This window comes from Mercenaria mercenaria, chromosome 15 (assembly GCF_021730395.1).
Source record: "Mercenaria mercenaria strain notata chromosome 15, MADL_Memer_1, whole genome shotgun sequence".
In the NCBI taxonomy this organism is placed as follows: Eukaryota; Metazoa; Mollusca; class Bivalvia; order Venerida; family Veneridae; genus Mercenaria; species Mercenaria mercenaria.
Window position 1 is genome coordinate 17,779,450 of NC_069375.1, and position 18,400 is coordinate 17,797,849.

Here is an 18,400-nt window from a genome sequence, read left to right on the forward strand (position 1 = left end):
AGGACGATATATGTAGTACCTATGAAAAAAGTATAGGGGGTTGGTTGGGTGCATGGTAGACGTTATTGGCCCCCGAACTATCTCAAAATAATACGGTCATAGCCTCTTAGAATAAAACATTTGATTACTATGCCCGAAAGTTTTGTAAATCACATCTCATCACCATGAATTCAGGTTTTATATACCCTTAGAGTCTTTTGATTACTTTAGATCATAATCCCTGATTCCGAATTATCTTCATAGAAATAATAAAAAAAACGAAATGTATGATGTCGGTATCCCTGCTAAAGAAGTTTACAAGTAATAGCAATATTACTAAGATGGCAGTCTTCAACATGGTTACAGGCCCTGGGACAGTCTTCAACATGGTTACAGGCCCTGGAAAACTTTATGAACTGTGAAATATAGACACGATAAGATAAAGCATTTTTAGATTTACATCTCTCTTTTTATATCAATATTATATATGACAAAATATATGACATATGAGATAGATTTAATCTTAGTATTGTACATTTCGCCATTTGGACGGGAATGTACCCAAGGAAACATCTTATGGGACATTTATTTCTGAATTAATTCGGTTTACCAGAGCGTGAAGTTAAGTTGAGGATTTCAATAAAAGTAAACAATATATATTTCAAAAGACTTCTACAGCAGAGCTACCGTTATTATAAATTACGTATTTTGCTAGAATTTACTCTCAATTTATCTTAGTTCAGATTTAGTTTCAAAATTTGATACTTACATAAAAATACTTCTGTGAGAAGGCATAGAAACCGATTATCATGGGAATTTTGTTTACAAACTTTGTTAGACTGCGGACAATGGTAAATTTGCAACTGTATTTCAATTTGGAAAAATTATAAATTATATAATATTAAAGAGGTTATGGCTAAACCGTTTTAAAACACACCTCTAATACAGTGTTAAAACATTTCATAGTTGGATGCTTCGCTTTCCTCTTTGTTTGTGTCTGATGGACCAGGTGTAGGACTCAATCTGTCTTCTGGCCTGTTTCTCGGGAACTTAATGTCTTATCTTCTGCAAAGACATTGAACTCATGTGGCTTTCTGCTCTTACGATTTGCTTTTTATATGAATGTACAGTGACTTTTTGTGTTCTAAATGCCCTGCATTGTGTTGTCATTGCGTATGTTAGGAATCCGCCTGGAAGTGATGAGTTTTCTTACATTGTCCTATCAGTTATGGACATGGTGTGAGTATGAGTGAGGTTAGCTGCGCACCATAAACTGGTTTAATGTCCCCCAATGCTCGTTATGCAACAAACCCAGGCGTTGCCTCAATGTTTTCCTATGTTTATTCGTTATGCCCTCTTGTGTTTTCTTTGTCTCTTTATGTGTGTGTAGACGTAGGATGTTGGTAACAATGTCTTCTTTAAGTTTTACCAATTATCCGTCTTGATCATCCTTAGTGGTATTCGGTGTAAGAGTGAGAAGGAAACTGCATACAAAGACAAGACAAAGACAGGAGACATTAGGGGAAATTTCTATGTACAAGAACCATTACAGTACCTCGCTCCATTTTCGATTTATCTCATTTATTTAATTGAGTTATCCTGGCTATAACGATAAAAGTGCTGAAGTGAATTTATTCAAACTGAAACACATTAAGAAAAATTGTTCTGTACAAGAACCATAACTTAACATTACCTTCTTTTTAACGGACTTCCTCTATTTAATATATTTACACCATGTTTTCTTTTTGAATTATCTCTCTTTATTAAATGTATTTGTCCAGGAAATTGCTCATTAATGTGGAAGAAAATTATTTAAACAAGGATAGACACATTTACTGGAAAAGAAATCACAACTCTATAACTCTACATTGTGTCAGTGTTCAATTATCCCCAATCATTTTATCTTTTTTATACATTTTAAAATATTTTTCAAGGAACGGTTTTAGGTGTTGGTTCATAAGTACTGGAATATTATTGAAAAACAATTCAGGGTATCAAGTTGATATTTGATTTCACACAAGAGAAGGGATCTTAACGAGAAATCAGAATAAAATGCTAAAATATTCTCACCCAAAATAAAAATACGAGTAGAGCAACGAAAACAAACATTTAAAACTTAACGACATGCATTGTAAGAAGGTGAACTTCAACAGTATTTCTAAATAACACTCATATGTATGTAAATATTACATTTAGATTTACTGGGACGTTTGATACTGTAACAAAGTTTTTTCTAACATTATATATGATACTGAACAGAACAGCTCACCCGCCATTAACTTTGCCATTATCTTATAAATAACATAAAAACACTTCTTAAAAATGTAGCGTGCACTCTGAAAATATATTATTGGTGAAATGCTAAACTTTCAACAAAATTAAAGCATGTCTTCAGATAAATTCATTCATTTTACGATTTCAGCCATTTTTGACAACTCTCAAAAATAAACAAAAATGTTAACCATTTACGAGTACATACTAAAAACGAAAGAGTATTATGGGAAAAAATGAAATAACTTCGTTATTTTGCTTTTTTTTTCAAAATAAAGCATTCATTATTCGTGTGAAAGTTAACCATTCTCTAGAAAAATATTAGCATTCTTTTGAACACTCCATATTCTTACAAATGGTATACACACATTTTCTAAAAACGCAGATGTTATGTGTATTTTTGTGACTTTTTACAAATGGGGTGAAATACAGTGCAACTTCTGTAGAACAACACCCTTTAAGAGATAGAAATATTGATTGTATTTGTAGAGGTTGTTGTTCTGAAGAGGGAAATTTGATTGTATACTTTAGCTTAGGAGGCTTTTGATGATGTTGTTAATAGAAATGTCTTTTACTTAAGAGGGGGCCACTCTGGAGAGGGTGTACTGTAGTACATTGAATAAAATTATATGTTTTAGTCATTTAATATTTTTGAAATTTTATTATTTTATTAACAGCACTTTGGTCTAAAAGTTGCTAAATTTCAAAAATGCATTTACAGTAATTGCAAAGATAAAGGCAAATTAGCAAATGGCGGTAATCTATATTTGTTCAGTTTATATACCCCGTGGCCTTTAACCTATTTATATGACAATACAATACGTTTTCGAGTACGAGTCTTATAATCTATGATCTTATAATGAGATAAAAGTGTATGGTCTATATAAACATATAATTACAGTCGAATACCGTTACCTCGATATTCAAGGGACTGTAAAAATTGCATCGACACGTAACGATATCAACTATCTGGGACTACTTTGTACTTGTGTCGGACGTCTATATTGTCATTATATCCAATGCTTTTTTCAAATGGTTTGAAAGAGCAGATATAAAACGTAAATATGATTTTAATTTTATTGATAAATAAATAGTACATACATACATACATACATACATACATACAACTTTTATTTTTTTCAAAATATACGTGTAAACATTAGCATCTTTATTCCTTCCTTAAACAAGTCTGAATGAAGCGGTAATGTTCCTAGATGAGTAGTCATTTTGACTGTGCTTCCATAACGAAAATTTGCATGTTAAATACGCATAATATTGTTACTCAATCCTAAATGGCAGATTTTTTACTCCGTCAAACAGAAAAAATTTTTTTTTCCAAATTAATTGTTATATTGGAAAAAAGCTTGCCCGCTTGCACGCTGTTTTATGATTAATGACTGGGAATTAAATGCAAACTTCCTGACATTTAAGGACGCTCGCTACAGTTTCGTATTTTTTTTCTCAATAATAGATTTTGATGAAATGTTTTGTATTAAAAGATCATGTTATGATGTATTAAAAAATGAAATAAAAATACTAGGTCACCAGCTTTGTTTCAATTTAATTTGCCCCTAGATATGGTTCTATTTTATACATTGTTCAAAATTTCCGTAATCCTAAAACATATTTCAGTAAAGTACAATAATCAGCATAAATTTGATTATCTAAACATTTTTATAACGGAAAACAATATATCTACTTGAAACATGCTCAGAGAAATCAAAAGAACATAATTTTGTAAAGAAAGGAATACTTGTTCAGTAGACCCAAGGGCTATTTTTCTTGCATATTTTTGTCAGTTTTAAGTTGGTACTTCTGCTATTTTATCGAGTTTCACATAATAGAATTTAATCAAACTCTGCACATACCTTTGGTTATGTCTACCTTATATAAAACAAAAAGAAAATTGATAGGTCACCATATTAGATTTCGCTTAAATTAAATTACAACGAGGTGGGGTGTGGCGGGCATTTATACAACGCAGGTGTGTACGAAATACTCTTTCTGTGTTTGAGCAAATGACATTTTAATGGCATAGAACGATGAAAGTTTCCGCCCTTTTTTTAACAAAACCTATAGTTTACAAATGTACGGTACGGGATTAGAAACAGCTGTGACTTAACGTCTGCAAAAGTCCGCGGGTATGTTTGTGACCGAGGCCGTGACATATCCCAATGTTTTAAATATCCATAACCGGGGCCCACAAATCAGCAACACTACGAAGATGTTTAAACATTAGTTTTTATTTCTCGTTATAGTAAACATGACATTACCCATAACACTGGATATTACTTTGGTAAACAGGAGCAACATTTCAAGAATAATAACTTTACATTTAGAGTTATTTTGGGTACGAACACATATCGAGTACGGATGAGTAGGAATTTAGTGAATAGCTTTTAAGATATTTCTAAGAAATTAGATAAATATATACCGACTGATACTACCAAAAATCATTGATATATTTCCTAATAACAAACAAAAGCATAAGTTACATGCAACTCAATACAATCACCGTTATCGACAAAAATGAATTGACACTGAATTCAAAAAGGGTAGTAAAAATGGGAGAAGCGAGGTTGGAGGCAGTGCATTCGGGGTCGATAACTGATACAGGAAAATATAGGATTGGATTGCATCTTTTAAGCTACAAAAAGAGGTCATTATTGAAGAACACAACGCAGATGCTAGATGTCAATCTTAGCTGAAATACATGTACGTCAATAAAAAAGCATTTCAAAAGTATTAATCATGTATTAACAGCACGTGAATTACCTTGTTTTCACACAATTTTTCTCCCGTTAATACATGGGCGGGTCCGGTGAAAAAAGTAATTTTACGCAAGAATATTTGTTCGTTTAGTTCTTGTTTTTAGGTTTTGCTTTGTTTTGTGAACATGTGCGTATAACTACGAATCCATTCAACGTTATGGTATGGGAAAGATCCGTTCTTAGAGCGTGGTTTGTCCTATTTATTATCTAGCCGTGTTGGTGTTGTCAAAACGCTGACAAATATGTTCATGTTCATCAAAATTTTAATAATAAGGTTTTCTTCCTAATGTTCTATATATTCAAATAAAACAATATTCTTCTCTTAATTTCTCTGTCATACGTGGGCAAATTGAATTAGAAACTTAATCATTACTGGTTGTGTTTGAAACACAGTCAGGCAAATATATGAGAGCATTGTGTTGGCAATATATAATTAGAAAAAAATGTGCTTTTAAATGCGACGAAACATCTATTATACAAATGGTCAATTGTTAACGTTGTTATTCTAAACAAAGATTTATAATGTATACTTCTCAATACCCAGCAGAGAAAAGCAAGAAATAGCTCTACCGCAAATTGTTGCTGTATCACGTTCTATAAATTGAAATATCCTTTCAAAAATATGCAAAACATTTATATTGAAAATGAAACAGGAAAGTATATTGATTACAAAGCAGTGCATTTCATTATATATTGTTCACATAATCTATCATGTAAAGATAAAACTAACTTTCTTTAATGTAATGATATTAGCCAAAGTATATATCTGAGTATTTGTTTTGATTGAAACTCATATCCTATGTTTGCGAAAAGCGATTAACAGTATTTTCTATTTTGTCTGTTGACTGTTTCTGCTGTCCATTGTTTTCTAGTGTAGTGCAGTCGCATTATTTCGACAGGGGATCATACGCCGCTTTTTACGGAATTGCACAGCTATGTATCAATGAAGGTGCTATGTACACCGTCGTAAGGACACATATGTGGATAGCACTAAATTTTATTCTTGTACCTACAGATACACTAGTTCTAGTCAATTCGGGCCTTGAGGGTGTGAACGGTAGCATACATTTCTACCACCAATTGTGAACAAACAAACTCAATCAAGCCGAGCGAGCAACATTTTCATTTTTGTTGTGTTGGTCGACACATGAGTTTCCGCGTTTTCTATTGCTTTGGCTCTATAAAAATACTTTAAGAATATGCAGATAATAGCATTTAAGTTTTAAACGTCTGGGCGTAAATGTTATTATTAACCTAAATAATAATGTCAAGTGCCAATTAGAATCTATAACTATATAAGAAATTATCAATGAAAAAGGGTCGTAAAAAATCATTACTCCCATTGGTGTGAATATAGTTATCAAGAAACTACCATTATCAAAATAAAATTACCTTAAGATGGGTTTGCTAAATCCATCCTAATAAAGATATCATTGAATCTATACAAAACGAATTACTCTCTTAGGTCTGTCAGGCAGAAAGTAACACTTGCAAAAAGACGTTTTGCTCTATGGCTGTGTTTGAGGTGTTCTGTGATCCATATCTTTTATCTCGGGTAGGAATGGAAAGATTCATTCTTTAAGTAAATGTCATGAATATATATAACAAATATACAAATTAACTCTCTAAAATATCAAATTAGTACAGAATGTTGTCAAAAAAATTAAGAATACCTCATTTTGCAGAAAATAAAAAAGCCCTGTGCAACCATTAACAATACATTTATTAACAATAAATAGAATGGCTGTAGATGCTTATGTTTTTATCTTGAAATGACTGTAAAATCATTGGTAAATGTTTATTGCAAATGATGGGAAAAAGAAATAAAAAGTAAGTGTTCATTCTGTCAGTCCTATTCAGAAACAATAGAGCTTCTATTTTTAGATTTTAGATTTCAGGAGGATAGAAGATAGATTAAGCAAAATGTTAAAATGTTGACAACTGATATATAGGTTATGAAAGCTTACATTATTTTATCTAGGACCATATGCTGCTTTTCATTGAATTGCATTCTGTACATCATTGAAGGTTCCATATGTACCGTCGTATAAATACATCTGCGGGAGCCTCTTAATTACGGTCTGGTACTTATAACATATGTAAATGTTGAGTTCGACTCAACCCGGGGCTAGAGGGCGTGGACGGTAGCTTGCACTTCCACTATCGTCCATGAACAGGCTCAATCAAACCGGGCCTTGAATCTTTTTTTTTTCCATATTTTTCTTTCATTTTTAATGTATGCATTATGAATAAGTACAGAGAAACCAGTACCATTTTTGTTTAAAACATTCTTGCAGAATATTTTACGAATGTAAAAATCTAAATCAGATTATAACAAAAATTTCCAGTGTATACAACTAACGTTGCTTATCTTATGTATTTAGTTTCGTCAGCTGTAATGACAATTTTCTCTGAGTTCCTCAATAACCCGAATTTACTATATTATTAGTAGAGTCAGAAGTGCTGTAATAAAAAATCAGGTTTAAAATGCCATATTTAATCAGTGCTTGATATCTTAGCATTGGGATTGCAGCATTTTAAAGGACGCTATCAAAAATACTATTTTACAGATGAACTGCCAAAAACACGAAATATCGTAGTGAAGGCAATACAAATAAAGCATAAATTTTACATTTAACATTAAGAGAAGGGAAAATGTAAATTTTGAAAGTTTGGCATAACAATTGCAACAATATTTGATTTATTTAAGCATAAACAATACATATCATATATCTGTATGAAGTACGTTCGTTCCGTAAAGTCACTCAGATTGTATTCTTAGCTTCAAAAGATTTTCTCCGACAGTAGATTTTATTACACATACACTGAAAGTGAGCATCTGCACCCCCTCCCTCTTATATGGAATCAGGTATCACAGAACATTGTTTAAATGTCTAAAGTTTGTTCAATTTATTTCATCTAATCTACAAACATATAGAATAATTAATATGTACTGTACAGTTCTTTTGTAAGTAATGAATTATTTAACCAAAGTTAAACTTGGCCTTGAAGATTGGTGTACAAGTATCGTGATTTGAATTTTTTAAAACTTATCTGGTGTATGAAAATGATGTTGTATGCCATTTCTCGTTCATTACTGACTATATAAAATTTTATGCAATAATTGTGCGTTTCATTTAAAGCCATTTTGTATACTAAATTATTTCCATTGACTTTGAAACATATCATGATATTTTTGTAACACCGTTATAAGTCAGTGAATCATCTTAAGATATGGACATTTTTGGGAAAATGTTGAGAGGTAAACTTGCTAGTATACAACCATTTATTATAAAAGCAAATAAATCTGCATCCTTCCATTAAACAGTAGTGAAAACATATGCGTCACGTGACTAATTTGGCTTATTTAGAGCAAATGTTTACACATATTTATCATCGCAATGCTCGGATTATCTCTCAAAAGTATATGTTCTACATCGCTTTGCGATCAATAAGGATGACAGCTACCCCTGACACGCGCACTGATCTTTACAATTCACTGATCATAAAAGGTAAGGGCATCAAATCAATTTGAGGACAGGTACAAACATTCTGTGAAATGATTCCTTCAAACAGCGGGTACTGTATAACTTGGAAATAGGGGTCACTTTCTTCAAACAGAGATGATGGTTAGGACATTATTTTAGCTTTTATGTCTTATATCTTTTGATAATCATAATAAAATCTAAAGAGATGCTTTGAAGTCATAAAACGCAAGCAGACATTAAATAACAGACTCGGTTTGATCGAATCGGTTGATGAGAGTTAATGAAAATTGCAAAGAGACTTGGGAATTCTATTATTCATATATACGTGACTAGATTCCATGATCGCGAGAAACCACAACACAACACAGCACGTGGAAGCAGAAGACTGAAGCTTTGATAAAAAATTATTAATGTCCATACATTAATTTAATTCAAACGTGACTCGTTGCAAAATGAAACATATGCTGACGATACGAATACAGTTTTGAGCAAAATAACTGGTCTTAGCCATACTTAGCCAAGTAAATTTAGTAAAGCGTGTAGTCCTGACTTGACTTGACAAAGTACTCGATATATCATTATAGCTGAATGTAACTTCAGCAATGTAACATTTTAAAACAAGTTAGTTTAACACTGTACTTACTGTTACTATCGTAGTTACTTGTTAAGGTCAATAGTGAAATAATGTCTCATTCAGGCATTTACTTATACTTTCTGGCCTGTGCCATTCATCACCTTCGTATGATTCTAGATCATGGACTTCTTTTCTTATTGAGGATTTTAGTAAAATAATTAAAGGTGTTACTAAACGAGGTGCCCTTTATTTTATGAAAATGATAGAGATTAATAGAGGTTAAGTGCACCAATAAACGATGCTTTTGCCTTGGTCGTTCCATTAGAGTGCATAACTGTGTCATAAATCAACGTTTCTTTTTTTCGATTCCTTGGTTGTATGTGAATTAAATTGTGTCCGTTTATCCATGTATTTATCCATGCAAGTTGACAATGTACACATCAATTCATACAATGCTGTAGGAGTTTGAATTTTGGAGAAATTGTCTGTTAGAGCTGAGCTTTTCAATGTTTTACATAACAATTTTGCTTTAGTCATAGCAAAGCGTTAGTCATAGGCTTTAAATGCTTTGTAGCGCACCAAACAGTTTAAACAATGTTTCTTTTTCTATTAAGGTCAATAGTATACAGTCTTTATAATTTACACAAGATATAAGATAATTATGAGCAAACAAACATAAGTTATAAGTCTTTACTTAACATATAAGTCTTTACTTTTTACATATATGAAGTGGTTCCTACGTAAGATTCATTTGTGATAAATTAAATTAACATTTTATATAGGTTTTATTATTATTATTATTATTATTATTATTATTATTATTATACCAGATGTATATAGCGCCCTTTTCCTGATAAACACGTTCAAAGGCGCTTTACATATAGCAAACGCAGCCACACGAAGTGCGGAATTCATCCTCTACAACTACAGACACAGAGCAATCTGACCAGATGGAGATAAATCCCCCAGACAAAGAGAACGTGTTTAGATACCGACTTGTCCGGCTAACTTAGCCTAGCTTTTTGCGAATAGACAGTCTGTTCTTTAACGTGTTCGGTGTATAGCCGTCTTTACTGGGAAGAACCAGTACAGGCCTTTAAGTTAGGTGGGAGACACTCAAGAGCATGTCAGAAATTTCGAATGCCCTGGACCGGGATTCGAACCCCGGACCTCTTGATTGACAGTCAAGCGAGTTACCACTAGACCACCGACCCACCGGTTTTCGGTTTAGAGTGAAAAGTAAATAAGCCTTTTTTTCATAATCAAAGAACAGAAGTGTGAAGACAGAAACACAGATGTTTTATCAAATTTCTTAAGCAGAACTGAGCACCTCCAGTTATCAGTTATATTTTGAGCGCTTTCTGGTAACGATATTCCAGTGTATTTTTAAGAATACGAGTATTGGCGTCTGTAAATAGAAATGACGTCATTTCGTTTTAAAGACGCTCACATCACTAAATTCCGGTTGAATTGTAACATTTTTAACGTAGTGTAATGTATTTAAAAATAGCTTTTTCAGAATCGAGTGAATTTTGCTTGCATTCTAAGCTTTCAAGAGATCTTTTTACAAATTTGATTGGATTTTACGGCGACTCGAAACAATATGGCCCTTTATCGCCGAGAGGTAGTTATATTGAAAACTTAAACTGTTATATATATTCAAAGCAGATAGGCATTAACAAATATCTTAACATTATGTATTTTTTATTCACATCTATTGCAATATTATTATGTCTACAACTGTAAAAAGTTAAAAATATCAGTTGTAAACATAATAATATTGCAAAGGAGGTGAATAAAAAACATTTTGTTTAAGTTTTTGTTAAATGCCTATCTGCTTTAAATAAGATAATATACTGCTAACTGAAACTTTTTTTCAAATTATTCTTTCAAATATTGAAGGTTCAAGTATGTACTGTGCCGAAGAGGGAATTCTTACACTGTCGATTAAGAAATGTTGAATAGTAAGTGGTGTTTGACTTGGTCCACATTTAGGTTGATTTTTTTTATTTAGAATATACCAATGAGTCAAACAGGTATGACTTATTTTGGCAACGAGAAAGAACAACTTCCTCCCTTCGAACTATTCACCTAAAGTAGGTTTAATATCATGAAGCTTATTGAACAAGCATCGTTCTAAGACGTTGCCATTTAGATAAAATTTATTTATCTATATTTTACCTAAAATCAGTATATGGTAATTTCATATTAGATAGTGGTAATGAATGGGATTTCAGTGCTGCATGACTATGAATTCAACAAATGATGACAGACATTTTGAAAGATAGTGCATGGATCCTGATATAAGAAAAATGTTTTGAATGAAAGGGTTTTACATATTTTGGTTGTTAATTGATTGTAAAACAGAAAATGAGTTAGAAAAGAAGAAACTGTTTTCTTCACAATATTTTGATATAAATTGTAGAGCTAAATCAATAGTTTTTGTTTTGGTTGAAAAAATTATGGCATTATTTGGCATACGTAATTTTGATCGATGACATTAATGTGGCTGACAGCAGCACAGCCAACGTTTAAATCAGCTTTCGAATCGTATGTGTAAATGAGAAATAATCTTCCTAAGTTGACTTGATTTCATTATATGTGGACTTGAATACTTTAGGTTTTATTTCAGAATTTTTAAAAGCGTTTTTTATGATCTAAATCGAGAATATACTATTACGACCATAGTGCAATTATCACATTGATTCTTTTTTACCAATTATTTTTATAACTATCGCTTCTCAGAAATAGACTATCTATCCTAAGTTAATATTCCCAGACGTAGACAGGGAAATTTAGTTTAATTTGATGTTGTCCGTTCTTCCGTCCGTCTTTTCGCCCGTCCGTCCGTCCGTCCGTCCGCCAGGAGCAATATCTATTATTTACTGTTTAATGTAGAGATGAAGCTTCGGTTATTGTTTCTTCTGGCTTGTTTGAGTTTTGAGAAAGGTAATTCGGAGACAGGTAATTCGGATATAAATTCGTCCATTATGACACGACTACCAGAAATCTTAAAGGAATACTGTTTCGTGAATGTGTCGCTTTACTCTTCATGGTTGCCAGTATCCTTTGAATCTTGTTGTACGGGTAACTTTATATTTTGTTGAATGTTGAACACCCGAGAGACAAATAGTGCCTGATCTGTTCGCCCGTTGGTCAGTTCATCACACTTTTTTGTGAACATAACTTCTTCTATAGTTGCAATCGGATCGATATGAAACTTAGTAAACGTTAAAAAAATAAGTGTCTTAGCCATGACTACCTAAAATAATCTGAATGTCTTTAAACAAATTATAACACTGAATCAATATCATACTAAAGAAAGACATAATAGCGCAGGAAAAATATAACATACATATTGTTTTGCTTTCTAATCAAGATGACATTAAATTGTAGTAAAAATGCAACATGCAAAAGTGTAGTCAGAAATTTGATGAAAATACTATTAATGTATAGAAAATACTGAAAATAAACAAAGAATGAAAATTATGTATTTAATAAAAGCAATGTGAAATGTAGATAGTAAAGCATTTAGAAAGTAAATAAAAAAAAACAACAAAAATTTACATTTAGTAAACATTTTGTTTGTTACCTAGCCCCTTAGAAAGTACAGAATGAAGGGAATAAAGTATTGTGCTTCATTTGAGTAAGTTAATTACTAAAACGAAACAATGCTTTTTATCTGTGAAGAGCTAGAAAGTAACCCATCAAAAAGAAAGCTCGTATTTAATGTAAACACTTTAGTACGGTTATAGCTTAGACAGTATATATACAAGAATGAAACCGTGCAGAACTTAACAATAAAACAATAAAACAATTTAAATTTTAGAGCATGTTAACCCCCTTGATAGAATAATGATGTATCTACCATTTAAAATATCTTAGGAAATTTGTGTTGGCTTATGGGGAACACGACAAAAACTAGTTATAGTTTCTGTGATTTTGTACAGTCATTTTGACTCGTATGTAGTATTTTAATAATCTTTTTCGTTCTAAATATTTCATCTTTTAACTTTTGAAGTTACGTGCTCAAAATATTTTTTTTTATGTTTTTTTTTTCAAAAAATTGAAAGAAACTAACTCAGATCACATCAAATATTTATTAAGGATTAAATAGATCACGTCCATATTTATTAATATGGTAATCTAAAAGAATTTCAAGACAAACTATTATATATATAAAACAGCGTAATTTATAGTTCTACATAGTAAATTAATCTTAATGCAAACAATAACATAAGCTAAATTACGTGTTTAATTCTTTTTGTTTTATGTTTGTTTTACAAAATCTAAGAAACAAATTCAGATCAAATTAAATATTTAATTAGGATTATATAGATCACGTCCATATTCATCAATACAGTAATAAAAAAGAATTTCTCTAGAAAAAAAAACATCTCCAAAGTATTACATACTACTTTGTAGAGAACAGAACTTCCTTTGATAGATTATTGAAGAGTAAAGTTTACTTGGTCCATATCTCATGTATAAATTCACTATAAAAAGTTGAGCCCTTAATCGCAGAAATTATAACAAACTAATTTCTCTAGAAAACAATTACAAATTGATAGATACAAACATGCAATTATTATACTTCTTCAGAGAATCATGTGCCCTGAATGAAGTTCAATTTTAATACATTATACTCAAACCAATATATGTTCAATTATAATGCATTGTACTCAAACAAATAATTAGTACAAAAAATGTATTGCCAATGATTTAATAAATGGAAAATTATAATCTGCTAAACTAGTATCTTATATTGTAAAATGATAAAAGACTTTGAAAATTGTAATTAAAGAACATTTTTTAAGACCCAGCTATGATTTATGAGATAATTACATATGTGCTACTGTGGCAAGAAGTGTCTTAAGCTCCCGTGTAAAATTGAGAAAAATATAACATTACAGAGTTACCTGCATAAGTGTTAGCACATGTGATAAGATTTGAATAGAGGGAAGAGATTTCACCAGCTGAATATCTATTAATATGATTAGTGCTCACATGAAAAAAATAATGTTATAGTAACTATTTTTACATTATGTTATATTAATGAGTTTCATGTATGGCCTATAACCTATTTAGTAACCTATGCAGTAGCTACAGGTTACAGTTACACAATTACGAATATTTCTTTGAAATGTAAATGTTATTAGATTTTTCTATTTCGGTGTAAGAGCCTTTTAGGCTTAAAATGGTATCACAGATGATTTTGTATATTTCAAAAACTAAATGCTGAATTTGAGTGTTTTTGATCAAATGATATATATGGATTAACCAATATGAAACGCATGTATAAATAAATAGCATTTAAAAGTCTGTGTCCCAACCAACTCCCCTTCTCCCAGATCTATATCTATGTATACTGTATAGGTTATAGGCTATATATTGAAATCATTAATTTAACGTAACAAGTCTAAAATGTTTTGAAATTTTATATCTTCAACAGTGATTTAGTGCCAAACGTAGAAGGAAATTTTGTTTTTCCTTCATAATGAACTAAGAGTGTAGCATGATGGTATATTTGATTACCATGTGTAGATATAACATATCCAATTTAAAATTATTCAAAATCAAAGAATATGTTTATAAACGTATTGGAAATATAATATAATTATGATTGTTTAAATCTGACAAAATGGTCGGTCCAAAACTGACACGCGTGTAGTCCCCGGACAGCAGTAGTCTCCGGACACCCTCCCGCAACGTTCTGCTTTCGCGGTTCTTCTACATATTTTTGTGCCTAATCATACAGACACTTGTTTTGGAGAAGTTAATCAAGTCCATTTTTAACAGGTCATCATATGAGTAGAATAATCGCGGAAATCCTACCACATGGTTACTTGTTTACATATTCACTGGCGGGGCTTCCGATTTTATTGCTCATGCGCAAGAGAGGCCCGTCTGGAGCTACATGTCTTTACTTCACGACTTTCAGACGATACATACACTTTCAACAAGAAAATTTATTTTCTTTGTGACAACAATACTACTTTGCCAAAATATTTTATAATTTGTTCGATTAGCCATTTATTGTAAAATTATTATCTGTGACTTAAGCATAATAATTCTATTTTATGTTGCCGCAATTTTCCGTGTGGCTGGGACAAATAAATTTGATGCAAACTTGTAATCTTTTCACAGTTATATAAAATTCATTTGTGTTTTTCATAATTCCACCTCATATACGCAGTTCCCGATAAATATATTCATGTAAAAATGGTATCCGGGCATTACTTTCGAGCATGTTAAAATTTAACGTTCTATAAACCCCTTTTCGGGCCTCGCTAATTTCCCGCGAATGTGCTGTCATTTCACAGGAAAATCCCTAAACTGGTAATACCGGAGCTAAGGTATGTACACATGCTAATCGTTTTTATTCTTGACATTGTTTAAGCTTTTGAGGACGAAATATATGCGATTTCTATCCGGGGACTACTCGCGTGTCAGTATAGTATAGAATTCAATGCATAAGCAAACGAGATATGTTGGGATTTCAGTATCAATAGTTTATGTTCAGCCATCGTTCATTAAGTTTGCTACCTAAATTCACTGCAAGCACACAACTTGAGCTTCATTTTATTCCATTACATCTTCTTTTTGTTGTGGGCCTACTATGTAAATGCGTGGCACTGTGACTGTGTTTTTGGTGTTCTGTGCTTCCGAGATGTCTACCCTTACCTATTATTTTTTGAGCTTCATTTTATGTTTACTTTAAGACATCAGAATTAATTAAGGAATTTAATTCACGTTTCAGAATGCTCATGGGAGTCAGAATGTGCTGAAAACGGTAACTGTTGTTTACCATACAAACACCAGTTACAACATGAAAATGAATATGATCTGGGCGTTTTGCAAAATGGCCGATCCTGCTTATTTCCGTCGACAATACAGCCATTAGGAAGAAACAGAATTTACTACCAATCCTATTACATGACTTCGTCGATTCCTGAAAATGAAATAGATGGCAGAAACATTTTTTATGGAGATGAAAATGTAGCTCCCTGGGGAAGTTTATACCCTGTTTACTCTGCAAAATGCAACCAAATATATAAGAATGTAGCATGTGTACCTGTCATCCATTTGGATCCTGTACTAAACTGCAAAAGCGAAAACAATACTGGAACACATTTAATGAGGTTTGTTTCAGCGCTAGAATCAAATTCATTTCTTGATAAATGCGCCGTAAGTTTCATCTACCCCGGTAATATCGATGATATCCAACCATTGATATATTATGATTCTCTAATAGATACCTGTCCAGAGTCGTCAAACTTCTCGATTCCTGAAGGGACTGCTATGTGCAGGGAAAATATAGTAACAATGTGTACAAGCGGGTTGGTATCCCCTTTTCTACAGACGGATATATATGCCAATGTGTTTTGTCATATTTGTAATAACGAAAACTTCACAAAGGAAATGCCTTGCTTTGATGTTCTAGATCATGGAGTGATAGATGAACTGATCTTTACATATGGATTTGTCGGCTTGATTGACTACAAATTTATCATTGATAGTCGAAATGAAACGCTAGGAGAAGAGCCGGTTATACCAGTGGCATGCAACATTGCAAGAGTAAATGCATTTCTGTTAATAAATATAGTTATATTTTTGACGTTTGCTATATCTAAATCTAGCTGATAAAAGCAGGTGTAAATAGCTACTCGGCGGCCAATGCAAAGCAAACTGAACTTTATGATGTTGTTTGGGTACTGACATTCTTAAAGTCAAATATTTTCTGTAAAGTGCTACAATTTGCAAATGAGAGAACGTGTATTTGACTAGAAAGATAAAAGTCATATTTGAAATGTTATCCTGCAAAATATGGTATTTACTAATTTAAAACTTTCCAATATAACCTCAAAACTGTGAAGGACTGTCAAATTACTTATTGGTGAGAAGGTTTACTTTCTGTGATAATGAAAACAAATATGCCTTTTCTGCATATTCCATTCGTAATTATTTATCATAGATAACATCTGCATTAATATTTTCAGCATTGGCCCTAGACTTAATATGGTCGCCGAAATAACGCAATAACATCATTTTTCTGCGCTAGTTAATTAGGGAGGCATTGAGGGTGCACGTGCTTGTTTCTCATTGCCACGGGATAATATGTATTTGATACGACAATCTTGCGGAGGACATAAAGTGGAAATATATTGTCTGTTGGCTACCACTTCATATCACCTTGTCGTAATAAGATGGTTTAACTGAAGGTATAGCAATTCACAGTAGGCTTACTTAAAAGGTCAAAGTCTAAACATGTAGTTACATTACGTAAATGTCCATATCTTAAAAACTGGGCATTTTATAATAAAACTTCGCGAAGCTTTCATTGGATCATGCTTAAAAATAAAACTGTAACAATAGAGAGTTTTTGTAAGTAAAATTCCTTTATAGGTCAGAGACTACTAACGATAAAATACAGGGAATTTCCTGGTAAAAAAGAGTAAACATGTGCTTCGGAATAACGTACAACTTTGTTTCAAGACATACCATTGTCAGTTCACGCAGCACTTGAACAGTCGATCGTTAACATCACCATTATTGCAAATTAAAAACTACACTACTAAATAACTTGTAACTCCATTATTATCTATAAGTTAAATGTGGCATGGCAATACTTCTATGAAATGATAAGCGGAATTATTTTCAAATTGCTAAAACGATATTGTTTCTATAAAAAGGACAATGCTACTACAATATCATCAAACCTAAATGATTGTTACTTAAAAATCTGAGCTCAAGGGCTTGTCTGTATTATTGTTATCTTTTACTGACCGAGTAAGCGGCTTAACTACGTAACGAGTACATCACCCTGTTGATGGGAAATGAAAACATGTTGTTTGGTTAGAAAAGAAGAATTGTGGTTGAACTGAATCCCATAGATAGCTGTTGCAGAATACATCTTTCGAGCTGACTGAAGACATTCGACCGAACTTGATTTTCTGATATCTGACCTTACGAAGTCCATCGTCATCTACATGTAAATCGTTGGCAAGCATATTGTCTTTTGAATAAAAGTATGTTTGTTTCTAAAGTATCACCCCTACTGAAATGGCAAACCAAGTTGGCTTATGAGACACCTACATACATAGAACAGCATTACCCCCCTTTTCAGTCTACAGTCACATTCAGACATGTTGGTGATTCAACTAAGATTTTGACACTTTTTTCACCTTGCCAAGGCCCCCGGGAACTACCCCAAAACTGTATCATAATTATTCCAGATAGCTTGGTTCAAACAACGCTTCAGACAAACTTGGATCAACTGCTTAGGTACTATACTATGCTACCTTGATATTTTTATT